This window comes from Temnothorax longispinosus, chromosome 5 (assembly GCF_030848805.1).
Source record: "Temnothorax longispinosus isolate EJ_2023e chromosome 5, Tlon_JGU_v1, whole genome shotgun sequence".
Lineage (NCBI taxonomy): Eukaryota > Metazoa > Arthropoda > Insecta > Hymenoptera > Formicidae > Temnothorax > Temnothorax longispinosus.
In genome coordinates, this window is record NC_092362.1 from 5013934 (window position 1) to 5028310 (window position 14377).

Below are 14377 nucleotides of genomic sequence, written 5' to 3' on the forward strand. Positions count from 1 at the left end.
TTACTCTAACTTAGGCCGGTATTCATAGTTGAATCTTATATATTTAAGACCATTTTAAGTACGATCTTAAGATTTTATGAACCAATCACAGAGCCCTGTATTAGCATCTTAAGGCATTACTTAAGACAGTCTTGAAATAAGATCCGACAAGTGTCATGGACCTAGTTTACACCGATTACTTGATACGCGTATTAAATAGTAGTTTGATTATTGGTTGATCAGCTCAAATATACTATATTATTCGATACGTATCAAGAGATCGGTGTAAACTAGGCCTATGAATACGGACCTTACTGCACTAGTGTGCACCAAGTTCAGCCAATCGATGCAGCTAAAAGAAACAGGCTCATAAATGCATGAACGCGAATCTAGGCGCAAGACGTGCAACGCCGCAGCATCGCCGCCGCCCCGCCAAGCCGCGCCGCGTCGCTCTCGGCGGGTAAAGTTGATCGCACTGGAGACGAAGCCGCATCGCCATCTTAATTATCATTCCCCTTTTATTTCTAGAACGCGACGGACAATATGGGACAGATGACAGATCGGCTCCGCCGAACGATTGGCGTCGCGATTCCATCGTATGGTAATCGAAACCTATATATTACACCTGCAGTATGTTATCATTTATCGCAGTATTTAACTATCGTGCAGTATGACATTCGAGCATTGAAAATCTATTTGAACGCGTATTTCACAAGTCTTATTCGGCCGAAAATCTATCGCGCGAATAATCGTCTGAACGATTTCGGATATATTCGTTTATAATTTCGTTGAGCATATTTAATTTGTACTGTAATGGAAAATAAAGATTGTCATGAAAGGCAAACCTATATGTACTGTTTATCATTCAAAAGGCAGAAAATGCATGAACGCGAAACTAGGGGCAAGGCGCGCAGCGCCGCATCAGCAGCACCGCCGCCGCCGCCGCCGCCGTCGCCGTCGTCGCGTCGCTTTCGGCTTTCGGCGATCGGCGAAGACTGCCGAAAAGTTGATCGCGCGGGAGACGAATAAGTCCCTTCCGCCATCTTAATTACGTTCGCGACGTTCGCGTTCAATTGCAGAACGCACGGTAGCGGACACGGAACGGGTCAGTTTTTGAACGAGTGTCGATTCCTTTATTCGGTAAGCAAAACCTATATTAAGCTTGCGTATATCAGTTGCTACAATATTTAATTATCGCGTAATATAGATTCGGCACTCGTACACGCTCCGGCAGGGATAGTGTCCCGCGACATAGGTATATACGTGTATATGTCGACACACGCATACATAATCGTCCGATTTGCGCTAAAGATGCAAAATCGAAGTGTTCCCTGTTAGGTACTTTTCGTCTCGTTGCTCCCTCGACTCCGCGCTTCAAGTCACACGTACGATACGCGCTTCGTGCGTGTGCGTGTGTCGACATACATATATGTGCCGCGGGATACCATTCCTGCCGGTGCGTGTACAGATAATTCATTCAAACGTATTTCAGAAGATTTGTTCGGCCGGAAGATCTACCGCGCGAATAATCGAAAAGTCATTTCACCATCTTGCAATTAGATGCATTTCATTGCATTTCTTGATTTATTTGTAATATATCGCGTATATGAAATGTGTCATAATTTCGTACGCTCGCAATGTTTCTGCTGTCGCAATATGATTAAGATTTATAATATTGTAGTTTAAATCATATCAGAATTAGATTTTTTTATATTACATTTTATACAATTTAATATTTGAGAAAGTAATATTATTATAACATTATTCTTTTATTAAATATTTGTCGAGTTTACAAATAAGATGATACTTGCATGCAAAAATTATTCTTTAATGTATTTATTTCAGATATTATTTTTATTTTGATATATTTGTATGTGTTACAGATCAGTGTTGTATGAACATCATACTCCGTTACAATTTTACTGCTGTGCATTATAATGCAACCTGAAGAATTGTAACAAAACTTGTGAGAAGATGAAGGAGGAGGTTTGACAATCCTCGAAGGAGGAGGCCTAGGAGAGGCATTGGACGTCGGTGAAGCAACTTTGCTGTAAGCATTATTGCTAATTTGTAAAATTAATTATTTCTTCACGTTTATTTGGATTATTTTATTTTGATTTAAAAATAATAATTTAAAACATGAAACTATTACAAAATTTTATAAAAGTTATTGTTATAAAGAATTTTAAACAAACATAATAATAATTATTTTAATAAATAATATATATTTAATTGAAAGAAGATTAACGAATTTCATATATATAAACATTATCTTTTGTATCATTGATTATTTTGAATGCTAATTTAATTAGGATATTATGTTTTTATATGTTATAGAATCATCATAGCTATACGTGGTTGGTGACTCCACTGTTGTGCATCAGTTGGTGAGTAACAAAAAACTTTATTAATAACGTAACAAATCTATGAAAATTATATAAAATATATACTCATGTATTGATATTATTGTAATTGTCTTAAAAATAAATATAATTCTCTTTTCATAAATTCCTTGCCTTAAAATAGATGACCTATAAACAATTGTAACAGATATTTAATCTTGGACTCATCTTTCATTATTTGTTAGCTTAGTGTGCTAATGTGCTTGAGGCTACACTAGCACAAATACATATACAGAAAGAGAAAACAAAGCTCAATGATCATTTAACTTTAAAAATACTAATAAAATTTAAATGACCTGAATACGTTTTGGTAATATAAAACTATTATTTGTATTAAACATATTAAAAATGGTTTAATCTTTAAATAAAGAATAAAAGAATATAAAAATATAAAAGTATATATTTTATATAATTTTTTTTCTTTTTATTTACGCAATAGAAATTGAAAGAAAATATTTATATCTGAAGTTAGATCGTGATAAAAGTAAATAGTTTTATACATATTAGTAAAGATTATTGAAGCAGATTTTTGTTAGATTAAAATTTACTAAAATAAATAAAAAAAATAAGAAACAAATAAAGTTGTTTTGCAAATATAACACTGACATTTTAAAAATATGAAGCATTTTTGCAGATTTATTCTTCAAAAAAAGTTAGTACAATAAATTCATATATTGCATATATGAGAAATAGAATAAAAGGATTATCTTTTGATAGGGAAAAAAGTTATTAAATGAGATACATATTTTTCTTAATTCCTGCCCCAATCATTTGTCCAAGATAAAATATTTTGGAAAATGTATAATTATTTTAATAAGTATCTGATTGAGAAATTTCATACATATAGGAATTATTTTCAGAGAGACATAATCTATATCATAATTTTTCTATTAAATTATAAACAAAATATTTCTTTTGTGTGAAATAATTATTGTCTGACATAGTTATTTCAAACGTTGTTATTTGGATAATAAATTGTACATGTTACAGATCACGTTTTCTATAAACCTACGCATCGTCACGCACATCAGTCGTCTCCTCAGGTTGTACCCGCGTGACGATGCGTAGGGTTATAGAACGTTGATCTATAATTGACTTGTGATTGACTTTTTTATATTATATCATATATGAAAGTATTTCTCTTATTTAATTTAATCATTTATTCAAATGTTTCAGAAAGTAACGATTTGGAGAGGGTCGCATCGAGGGAATAATCTTACGCAGCTGACTATCTGGATGGCCAGAGAGGAGGAGGAGACCTTGGGTAGGCATCGGGCGCCAGCGGACCAACCTTGCGGTAAATATTTTTTACTCTTGTGTAAAATTAATCATTTCTTTGTGTTTATTTGGATAGTTTGATTTTATTCATTTAAAAATAATAATTAGAGATAAAGAAATAATTTAAAATTTTATAAACTTTTATTCTTGTGAAAATCTCTTTCGGAAAGTATATCATTATTTCAAAAATATTTAATTGAAAAATGAATAAAAAATTCACTTTTTATAAGAATTATTTTTTAAAAAATTAATTACTTTTAACGTTTTTTAACTTTATTTTAAATCTTATATGTTACAGAATCGACGTAGCTACGTGGCTGACAATTCCGCTGTTGCGCATCGGTCGGTGAGTGACAAAACTTATTTCAATAAAGCGCCAATTTTAATTTAAATATTTTTTTTTTGCTTATTCATCCATATCTTGTATGACAAATTAATTTTATCACTTCAGTGAGTTGTAACACATAGATAGCATTGCTTTTTCGAGAAGACACGAAAAGGCGAATGTTGTTACATTGTCAGTTACAAAGATCTGTAAGCTGATATCAAACGGTGAATCCGAATAGTATTACAATAGACACGAAATGAATGTCACGTGATCCTTTTATCAGCATTTCAATTGTTATGAGTTTTGCTCGTTGGACTTAAAAATAGTAATAGAATTCTTATCACATCTCTGGTTGACATATTTTTCCTTCTTCTTGAATTTTTTTTAAACGTTATTTTTGCAAACTCTTATATTATAAAGGGCTATACATATTACTACAAGAATGCTAAACATTTTAAAATATTTAAAAAGTAATTGTATATTATGTTAAAACGTGCTACGACGTGCTATATAAAAGATCCTTAAAATCTTAAAATATGACAAAAAATATATAAAGCAGAAATTAATAAAAATTAGATTAGTAGAGCATACAAGTTAAGCATTAAATTATATATTTCTTCATTATACTATAGTGAAGGAGATATTGCGTACAATTATTTTTATATTACTTTTGTAAATATGTAACAGCATGATAAATATGGTCATGGTGTGAGATCCCATAAATGCTTTTCTGCGAAAAAGTTAATTTTTTTAAATGCTCTTAGGTCTCACTAATTTTTATGTCAGACAACGTACTTAAAATAATATACATTCTAAAAAGACAAATAAAGAGACTTTTTTCTGTTATATAAATTAAATTTTTAATAGTACAAAAATTGATGAAGTGAAGAAACATGTGTATATGTTCACAATATTATAATGCCAACATGTTAAAATTTTTAAAGACGTATACAAAAAAATTATATTGATAGTAATATATGGTTGATAATAATTTACTGTGAAGGAAATTTATTATTATTCTTTGTGGATCTCACATCATCTATTCTGAATTTGTCATATATGTTTTTGAAAAAAATTCGTGTAATAACGATATGCGGGCGTTGTGTACGAACTCGTATTCGTGTAATCATGTCAAAGACGGGTTTATAGATTTTTTTTCGGTTGGCGTGTCGCAATTTTTATTGAGTTTTATACGTTTGTAGTTTTATTTGCACGTTTATATCGAAAATACATCTGGATATTTGAGAGAAATAGTCGAGTTTATTTTTGCTTGAAACTTTTGGTACATAGGTAAACTTTCCTCTCAAGTTTACATATAATTCGAACATATCGCAAACAAATATGAAATAATTGTTTGACTAATTTGATTTAATTTCGTACAATTAAATTAATTTTTTTGAATTAATATTTTGTTTAATTTCTTAGTCATATTTCGTGGTATAATCTACGCGCGTGTATAACAATCGGGTATTGATAATTAGCCGGCAATTAAAGTTTTTTTTTTTTCTAACAATCTACTGGCTTGAATACGGCTAGAATATAAACGGTCAAGATCGACGAAAGGTAGGTCCAATTTGATCTGAAAAGTTAACGGTATTATGCTTGGTAGGTCAATAATGTTGAACAAGCTTGACAAAAGGTATGACCATATTTATTATGCTGTTACATATTTACAAAAGTAATATAAAAATAATTGTACGCAATATCTCCTTCACTATAGTATAATGAAGAAATATATAATTTAATGCTTAACTTGTATGCTCTACTAATCTAATTTTTATTAATTTCTGCTGTATATATTTTCTGTCATATTTTAAGATTTTAAGGATCTTTTACATAGCACGTTTTAACATAATATACAATTACTTTTTAAATATTTTAAAATGTTTATCATTCTTGTAGTAATATGTATACTGTATAGCCCTTTATAATATAAGAGTTTGCAAAAATAACGTTTAAAAGAAATTCAAGAAGAAGGAAAGATATATCAACCAGAGATGTAATAAGAATTCTATTACTATTTTTAAGTCCAACGAGCAAAACTTATAACAATTGGAATGCTGATAAAAGGATCACGTGACATTCATTTCGTGTCTATTGCAATACTATTCGGATTCACCGTTTGATATCAGCTTACAGATCTATGTAACTGACGATGTAACAACATTCGTCTTTTTGTGTCTTCTCGAAAAAGCAATGCTATCTATCTGTTACAACTCACTGAAGTGATTCACAATACAACACGATGCAATATATGTATTTACGTGCTCATACAATAATATAAAATATTATAAAAGCTCACGTTTAAGAAGTATAAAAGATATTTAAAACAGGAAAAAAACATTAACTGGAGATTCAAGAAAAAACTGTTAACATTTTCAAATGCAATATAGATAATAGCTCGTAATTGAAATAGCAATTATGTATATTTATATGAGTGATTTAATTGAGTTACTCAATTCTTAAGTCGTTTAATTGTATGAAATTTTTAACTGCTTTGAGAGATGATTTATTTTATTTTATCGTATTTTTTTTTGCATGCTTGATATGTAATCAAGTATATCTTAATTTAATAACTAAATTCTTCTCTGACATTATTTCAGATACATTATATTTTTTGGAAAACTTTCCAAAAATAGAGTCACATAAAAAATATTAAAATAATTGTTAAAAAGTATTCAAAAATTGGGATAATAGTCTCTGCACAACTGCACAATTATTTGCAATATATTCGGACAATCATTTCCCAGAAACCGTCTAAATATTTCACTTAGATCATAACATTCGTCAGTAGTTCAGGTTTAGTTTAGTTGTTGCCTGTGTCAGTAGTTACCGTTCAACGCAGTTATAGTATTCATGAATAGTTAGTCTTCTATGTTACCTTCACTCTGTCAGACCTTTGCCCTCCATTACCTGCATTTACCTGCATTTAACTACTTCGTGTTCAATTTTGCATTGACACATATAGAGAATACATATACAATTCAAAGGAACCGTAGTTGTATATTACAGGCATATTAATGAATGATAATGCAAAGAATAGTATTGTCCACCGATTCTATCTATCTTCTATATAAAATAAGAAATAAAGCAAATACTTTAGATATTTTACTTTTATGTCAGAGTACATAAAAAGTGCATATGTATATATACATACAAATATATATTTCTAGAAACGTGTTTTTAATAAAATTTTTAACATATTATTATCTATGAAGTTTTCCAATTTTTAATTGTCTTAAATTAAAACTTTATTTACTTAATATAAATTAACCAAACAAGCTAAGAAGAGATATTCGATATTTTCGAGACGCGTAAATATAGACTATCAATCTTTATAGATTTATATAGATCTAATTTTTTATATCTTCTTTATACAATTTGCGATTATCTACTGAATCATCATATTACAACATTTCGAGGGTGCTTGTCATCATCTTTGATATCAGCAAAGTCAATCGTTCGTTTACACACCCCGCAATTTACGTCGCTCTTATTTACGTTTCTTCGTGTGCGAATTTCATCATCATCGTTAATCATAGTCTTGTGGACAACCGGTAGATATAATCGACAGATATCGATTGAATGTACGAAAAACTCTGCTCACGTCATCGTCTCATTAATAGACGAAGCAATACGAATTCTGCTCATGAAAAAAAGATTTGCTTCAATGTGACAACTTAATTATTTATTTTAATCTTTATGTGATATAAGAACCAGATAAAACATTTACAGGATATGTTAGCAAATGTTAATAATTTAAGTATTCAAAGAAAAATAATTATTGGAGGAATATTAATGATAAAACTTACACAAGTGCATAATCGCTGAATAAAATTGTACAAAAGGTGATATATTTAAAGATTTTTGCAAATGGATGAAATAATTGTTTTATATACCATTTTAAAGTGAATTATACCTATTATATGAACCTTATATATATACGTTTCGGAAGTACCTCAATATATTATTTCACGAGAAAGTTTTAATTTAAGTTTCTTCACGGGGTTCTGATTTCACTGAACAGTACTTTCAACGCGCACGAATTATACTGATGTACGTTCGAGGAAGAGAGAAAATGCTCTCGGCGGAGTTCTACAGGCGATATTACCGCAAGATTAATAACTCCCTTCCTTTCGATTTCGTTTCTTAGGACCGCCAGAAGAAACATATAGCCGGTTGATTGCGATAAGGAAATTTGGGCTTGTAAATCTACGGAAATCCCCGATGCGGCCCTAGCAGGCGCGAGCCGGGGAGAAGTCGACGGGAGGTAGGGGATTGGTGTGGGACTGGCTTCCCCCGGGTATGTTTATCTACCGAGTGTGCCGTCTGAATTTAACCGCGAGCAGGAGGTGAGGGCTTATCTTTTATCGGAGATTCCCGGAGTTCGGAGACTGGGTTTGGCCAACGGCCAAAATGGTAATGCAACCCTCGCGCCAGCAGCCACCGCTGCCGCCGCCACGCTTGAGCTTCATCGAATCACATATTCCGATATTCACTCTTCGCTTCTCTATATGACTCTTTCCTCCTGCCGCAACCGAGGTGACGAAAAGGGTGGACGTGAAGTAGATAGAGAAGAGGTAAAATCCGACGCAACATCTGCAAACGGAAGAAATTTCCGCTACGCTTTTTATGACGACGATTTCGGCACGCGTTAATTATGGACTAAAAGTGCTATTTATCAAAACAAATATTAAATGCATTTATGCATCGTGAATACGTATTAAAGGAGTGATAGAACAATTTCACATTTAATGATAAATTTCGAATATTGCGGTGGATCCTTTTAGAACATTAAAATTTCATTAACGCCGTTACATTTTGAAACTCTGTAATGCGATATTATATATCATTTATATATTAAAGGTAGTACAAATTATATTGCATAAAATTACAGATAATAACAAAAGATGTAACATATTAAAACATCGAGTACACATACATACATGGTAAAAAGCAGTTAACAATAAAAATTATTTAGCAGTTTATTAAAGCAAATGTTCAAAGCAATTATTAAAATGTTGTTTTCACAAAAATTTTGGATAATTTTAGATTATACGCGTATTATATGCGTATTATCATCAATTGTGAATTGAAAATAAAGAATGAATTCAAAAAGATATATCAAAATCTAATTGTAAGATGTGAGCCGATTAAAATAATATATTGTCCAAGAAGGAATATCACTTGGCCAGTAACCGAGGGTACATATTTTTTGATGTGCAAAAGAAAGACAAATTCAAAGGCGGATAAAATTTCCATTCACATATGTAAGTATACCGCATACTCGCTGCGTGAATGACGGTTCAATTTAATAGAATGCAGCGTGCCGGCATAAACAGAGATGAAATTTTATGGAAGCACGACTTTACCCGAGTGCAGCTTTACACAATAATGAAATTCTATTTTTCTCTCTCCGCTCTCGCTTTCCCCATATCGCAAACGGCAGGCTGCTTGGCATTCTGATCTTGTGCTTTTTCCCCGATACGAAATAAAAATGCCCGCGGTGCGTTTTGATTGCACCGTCACGACGTTTTTCGATCCAAATACCAATAAAGAAACTTTTCATTAAAATCGCTAGGCTCCCTCGCTTCAAGCGACGCTGCTGTCAACGCCAGCCGAACCGGTACAACGTAATCGATAATCTATTTTTCCAAAAGGCAACGATGTACAAACCCGTTTATGGTCCGTAGTCTTTTCACGTCTATGACAACAGCTGGTGATTCCCTATCATCTTCGGAGATCATTGAACAGTAATATCGGAAAACAATTCCGTAGGATGTAGATTTACCATCTTGTAGGACGTGTGATAAATGTGAATCTACGAAATCACGAGTTGCCCAAGGGCCGTTCCTTCGCGTTCGGGAAAATAAGTGACTGCGCACAATAACGGGAAACTGTGGAATAGCTATACCAAGGCAAAATGGTGGTAAGAAGAATCTCGTGTTCGTGACTTTAACGTACTTGCGTTGACGTCGAAATGTATGTGTAGCAGTTAAGTTGAAATACGATAAAAACGTACTATAAATCTACGTGCCCTCGCCTTCGGTACAAGAAAATCCATCTGATATACGGATAACAGTATCGATTACGCACCAACCATATCAGAATTGAATGAATTGTTCTTAAAGAATTTCCAGATGCTTTCAATATGTTGAAAAGTTATTTTCTTAATAAAAATTCAGCATTACGGAAATACGATAAACACGTAACAAATATACAGGATGCAATGTAACGTACGAATATATATGTATATGTATTTTTTTTATTTTAGAAATGATAAAAGACTATATAAGCTGCTAAGAAATACAAAAAGTATAAGAAACTTCATAAATTGCCAAGAAATGCAAAAGGAATAATGGACTAATTTTGCGCGAGACAATATCTTCTTTATTAAGAAGTTAAACTTTTCTCTGAAAATTGAGTATAATCGTTCATCGTGTTCTATAGTGGTAGAACAAGGGGGTATTATGAGAATTTAAATTTTATTCTCGAACAATATCAGAGAAAACGCTCCATACCACAAGTATTATGGTCTCATTGGGTAATTGCTTTTTGTACCGAGAGGAATAAGGTATAAAGAAAAGAGGAAAAGAGGGAAACAAAGTGGAAGAAAGACGAAAGGAAAAAGAACGGAAATTAAACGGATGACTCGCTGCATGTTCATACTTGTTCTCCACATCGCGATCAAGAAACGACGCGACGCCTAGGTAGATACCTAAGCCATCCTTTGAAAAATCCGAGGGAATTGGTATCACAAGGGCCGCAAAGCGTCAGCATGAAGGAAGGAGGAGGGGAAATTTAATTTCGACGTGTGTATCCGCAAAACGAGCGCAACGGTGGTCCCCGTGAATAAAATCGCGTCGTCTTTCGCGATATACGTGGCCGTAAAGGAGAAGCGCGCAACACGGCGGAAACGGAACCCGAATAGACCGACAATCGATTCTCTGCCGTGCAAAGTCGCACATTGCTTACAAAGAGAAAGAAAAGAAACGGGTATGGAAGAAAGAAACAGTGTACGAGGAAAAGAGAAAGAGAGAAAGAGAGGGGGGAGGGGGTAATAGAATAACAACAAGAGGGAGAGGGAAGTGATTGAAGGAAGAAGAGAGACAAAAGGAGATAGAAATAATAAATGCAAGAGACTAAGCGAGAGAAAGAAAGTGAGAAAAATGAAAAAAAGAAGACGTTGAGAAAACAAGTAAGGTAAAAAAAACAATGAAGACGAAGAGTGAGTGGGAGAAAGAAAAAGAGTAACAAAGGAAAAGGGAAGGAAGAAAAGAAGGAAGGAAAGTGAGAGAATGAGAGAGAGAGAGAGAGAGAGAGAGAGAGAGAGAGAGAGAGAAAGGAAATTATGAAAGTTTTCTCTATATAGTTATTTTTTAAAATATATACGTGTCCGATGACTATTTTTATTATCTTGTAATCTTTATCTATAAAAAGTCATTCACATTTTTAAGAATAATTTATAAAAGTTTTTAATAAAAAGTAATTATTAATTATTAAGCGTGCGTCGAGACAAAATTGATTAAAATTTATTATAGATTTCATTACTATTGTACACTTTCACGTTTTCTGGATCATCCTGTATATGTATGAACATATCTATGAAATGGTGAGTGCTGGCAGATATATTTTGGCAAAGAACCAAGGCTCTAATGTTATCCGGCAACAACGAGAAGCGGTGGATAAGGCATCTCAAAATTATCGTCACTCAAGAATTTACTGTTTGCTACGAAAGCGCCAAACACCTCGGTGATATCGCGCGAGAGAGAACTCTTCTTCACTTTACTTCTTTTCGCTTGTTCCTTTAGCGTTGTCCGCCCCATCCCTTTATACGGTAGCCCGTTTTTCCGTTTCCATTGGGTACTCCGCTTTGCCTCGAATCGCGACTGGCGCACGCGAAAATCCAAGAAATAAAGTCGCTTCTTTCCAGAGACTGGCTTCCGCAAATATATCTATAGTAGAGTCTCAATGCAGTTTCAAAGACAGCTTGCAACTTGTCAAGTCGAAAGGTCATCTTTAATTTGAAACGAAAAAGCTTTGCCCCCCCAGAGTCAGCGTAATCAATTCATGTCGACATAAAGGGTAACAATATGCCTTTGATATATTCTGACCGTTCTTATTTATTTATGTAAGAATCTTAATTGTTCTTAATCCTATTTATAATATCATTCTTATAATACAATAGTTTAGTAAGATAATGCAATATATAAGAGCGAGACACTTAATATATTGCTTTTGGATTTTTAAGAATAAACGCAAAAGCGTGCCTTTCAAAAGATATAAAGTGATTAAAACGTTCCTACAGACAGAAACTATTTTTACGTTATTATATTAATTGTTTAGAGGTATTTCGGAGAGCTAATAAATTCTTTTTTGAGATTAAAATGAATCATTAACAGAAAGCTCATTAAACATGACGTATTTCATGTTTGCGAGGAACAAATATCATTTTTGCTCAAACTAGGTAACTGGCTGTTTCACGTTTAACGTTTCCGCAATAATTCATCCTCGATTCTTTGTCCGTTACAATCCTTCCGCTGGTTTTTTGTATCGAGTCTCCAAAAGTTTCACTATAATACGGCCGACCGCACGTAATCGAGAGGACCGGCCATTCTTTTCTCAGGAGGAGAGAAAGGGGTTCATAAAGTAACGTGAGCGATCCTCCGCTTTCGGATAAACGAACCGTGTCGCATCGAAAGGCAAAGGAAGCAGCAGCTTCTTTGTCGCAAAAAAACAAAATCCGTCAGAAACTCCGCGAGTCGGCCATGCGTGATGCAGCCCCGAGATGTTACCGCGGAATATTTTCATGGCGCATTTCCGCCCCGGGTACGATGCTTTATCACGGACGCGCCGGAGAACTGCGCAAATTTATGGAAATCTTGGATACGTATTGGATAAAAGTGTTTTATGAGATGAGCGGGGACGGGTTGCGTTGCCAAACATTCGGCGGATTTAATCCGCTCCTCTCGCGCTGGAAGTTGCGAGAACGGTAGAAATGTACTCGCGAGAGTGAATGTACGCCTCGCAATGAGATGGCATCGCCGAGATTTATAAACCTGTTCCCGTTCCCGCGATTTTACTTTTCATTGAAAACGTCGACAGATCCGCGACTGCGATAATTGAAACGTCATTCGAATCCAGGAGTAGTTCCAGTTAAACAAAGAACTGACGTAAATGAGAACAAGTAATTATGATAAGAATCGAATCTTCGGCTGAAATCAGAAGAGCATATAACGTATCATTACAATCTGCGAATCGCAAAGAACAAAAAAATTAAAAATATATAAAGATAAGCTCAACATTGCTAGTTTCCTAATTACGTGTGACAATTTAATCTAATTAGCATATTGATATTTAACTATTATTAATAACAAATACACATTTTTAATGTTGCACATTTGGGCAATTTACGCATAAAAATCAGTAGATTACAAGTTATTATAAAAATTGTAATATAATGATATATAATGACATTATCTTTCAAAAGAATCAGTTAATTGGATGTTAATTAAAGAATAGAACTTTCGAAATTTTTTACGTTGATAATTGGATTAGAATTTATGAATCGTGTAGATCGCTTGGAAAACTGGACGACTGATGTTACAAAAGTTAAATGGAAACGAGTTAAGCTGATAATAGGCGATAAGCCAAAGTCTCAATTGGCCTTTGAAGCATGTTGATAATGGCATGCCATTGTGATCGAACCTCCCAAAGAACTAGTCTCATAAAACGTTCTTTCAAGAGAACTTCGTGCTCTCTTGTTCTGAACACACTAAAACTCAAGTGTTTTGCACGTTCATCTTGGTCATGTATCGTTGCATTATGTAACAAATTCTCAAGTTTCAGTTCCTAAGTGATATTTATTTTACATTAAATAAATTTTTTTTATTTATTTCAGTTTTTTTTAAATAATGAAAATTCCTTAATTTTGATTATTTATGACAAGATTGTTTATTGGCTTGAAGTGATCCCTCATATGCTTAACGCAAATTGCATGAAAGAAAACTTCAATCTTTAATTTAAATAATTAATTAAATATTAAACTCAATTAGGTAATAAGAGCCAAGCGTAGATTATTTTCGCTAAAATTTAATAAAATAATTAAATTTTTCGCTCTATTTGAGAGAGCGCTGGATTTATATTCTGCGATAAAGTTTTTCGAAAAATATCTATTTTATTAAAATAAGATCACGTTTAAACAAAAATGCGCAAAATATAGTTCGATAGAAAATGCATCACGAAGTGATTTTCTTGTCTTTGCATTTTCGCTGACACAGCATCTTACTTTATAAATCCTATAATAAAAGAGAGTCCTGGCGTTACTAACTGATCGTTATCCTTGTCGGGAACTTTACAATGAAGTAGTTCGTAACTTCTGTTCTGATCA

General features: G+C 33.2%; 1 long non-coding RNA gene across 1 annotated transcript; it reads left to right on the forward strand.

The window, feature by feature from the left end:
• Positions 1 to 2316: 2316 nt before the first annotated feature.
• LOC139813669 (uncharacterized) lies at positions 2317 to 9004 on the forward strand. Its single transcript, XR_011732205.1, has 4 exons — positions 2317 to 2366; positions 3558 to 3678; positions 3958 to 4005; positions 8141 to 9004. It is a non-coding gene; the product is annotated as an uncharacterized lncRNA (long non-coding RNA).
• The last annotated feature ends 5373 nt before the right edge of the window (positions 9005 to 14377 follow it).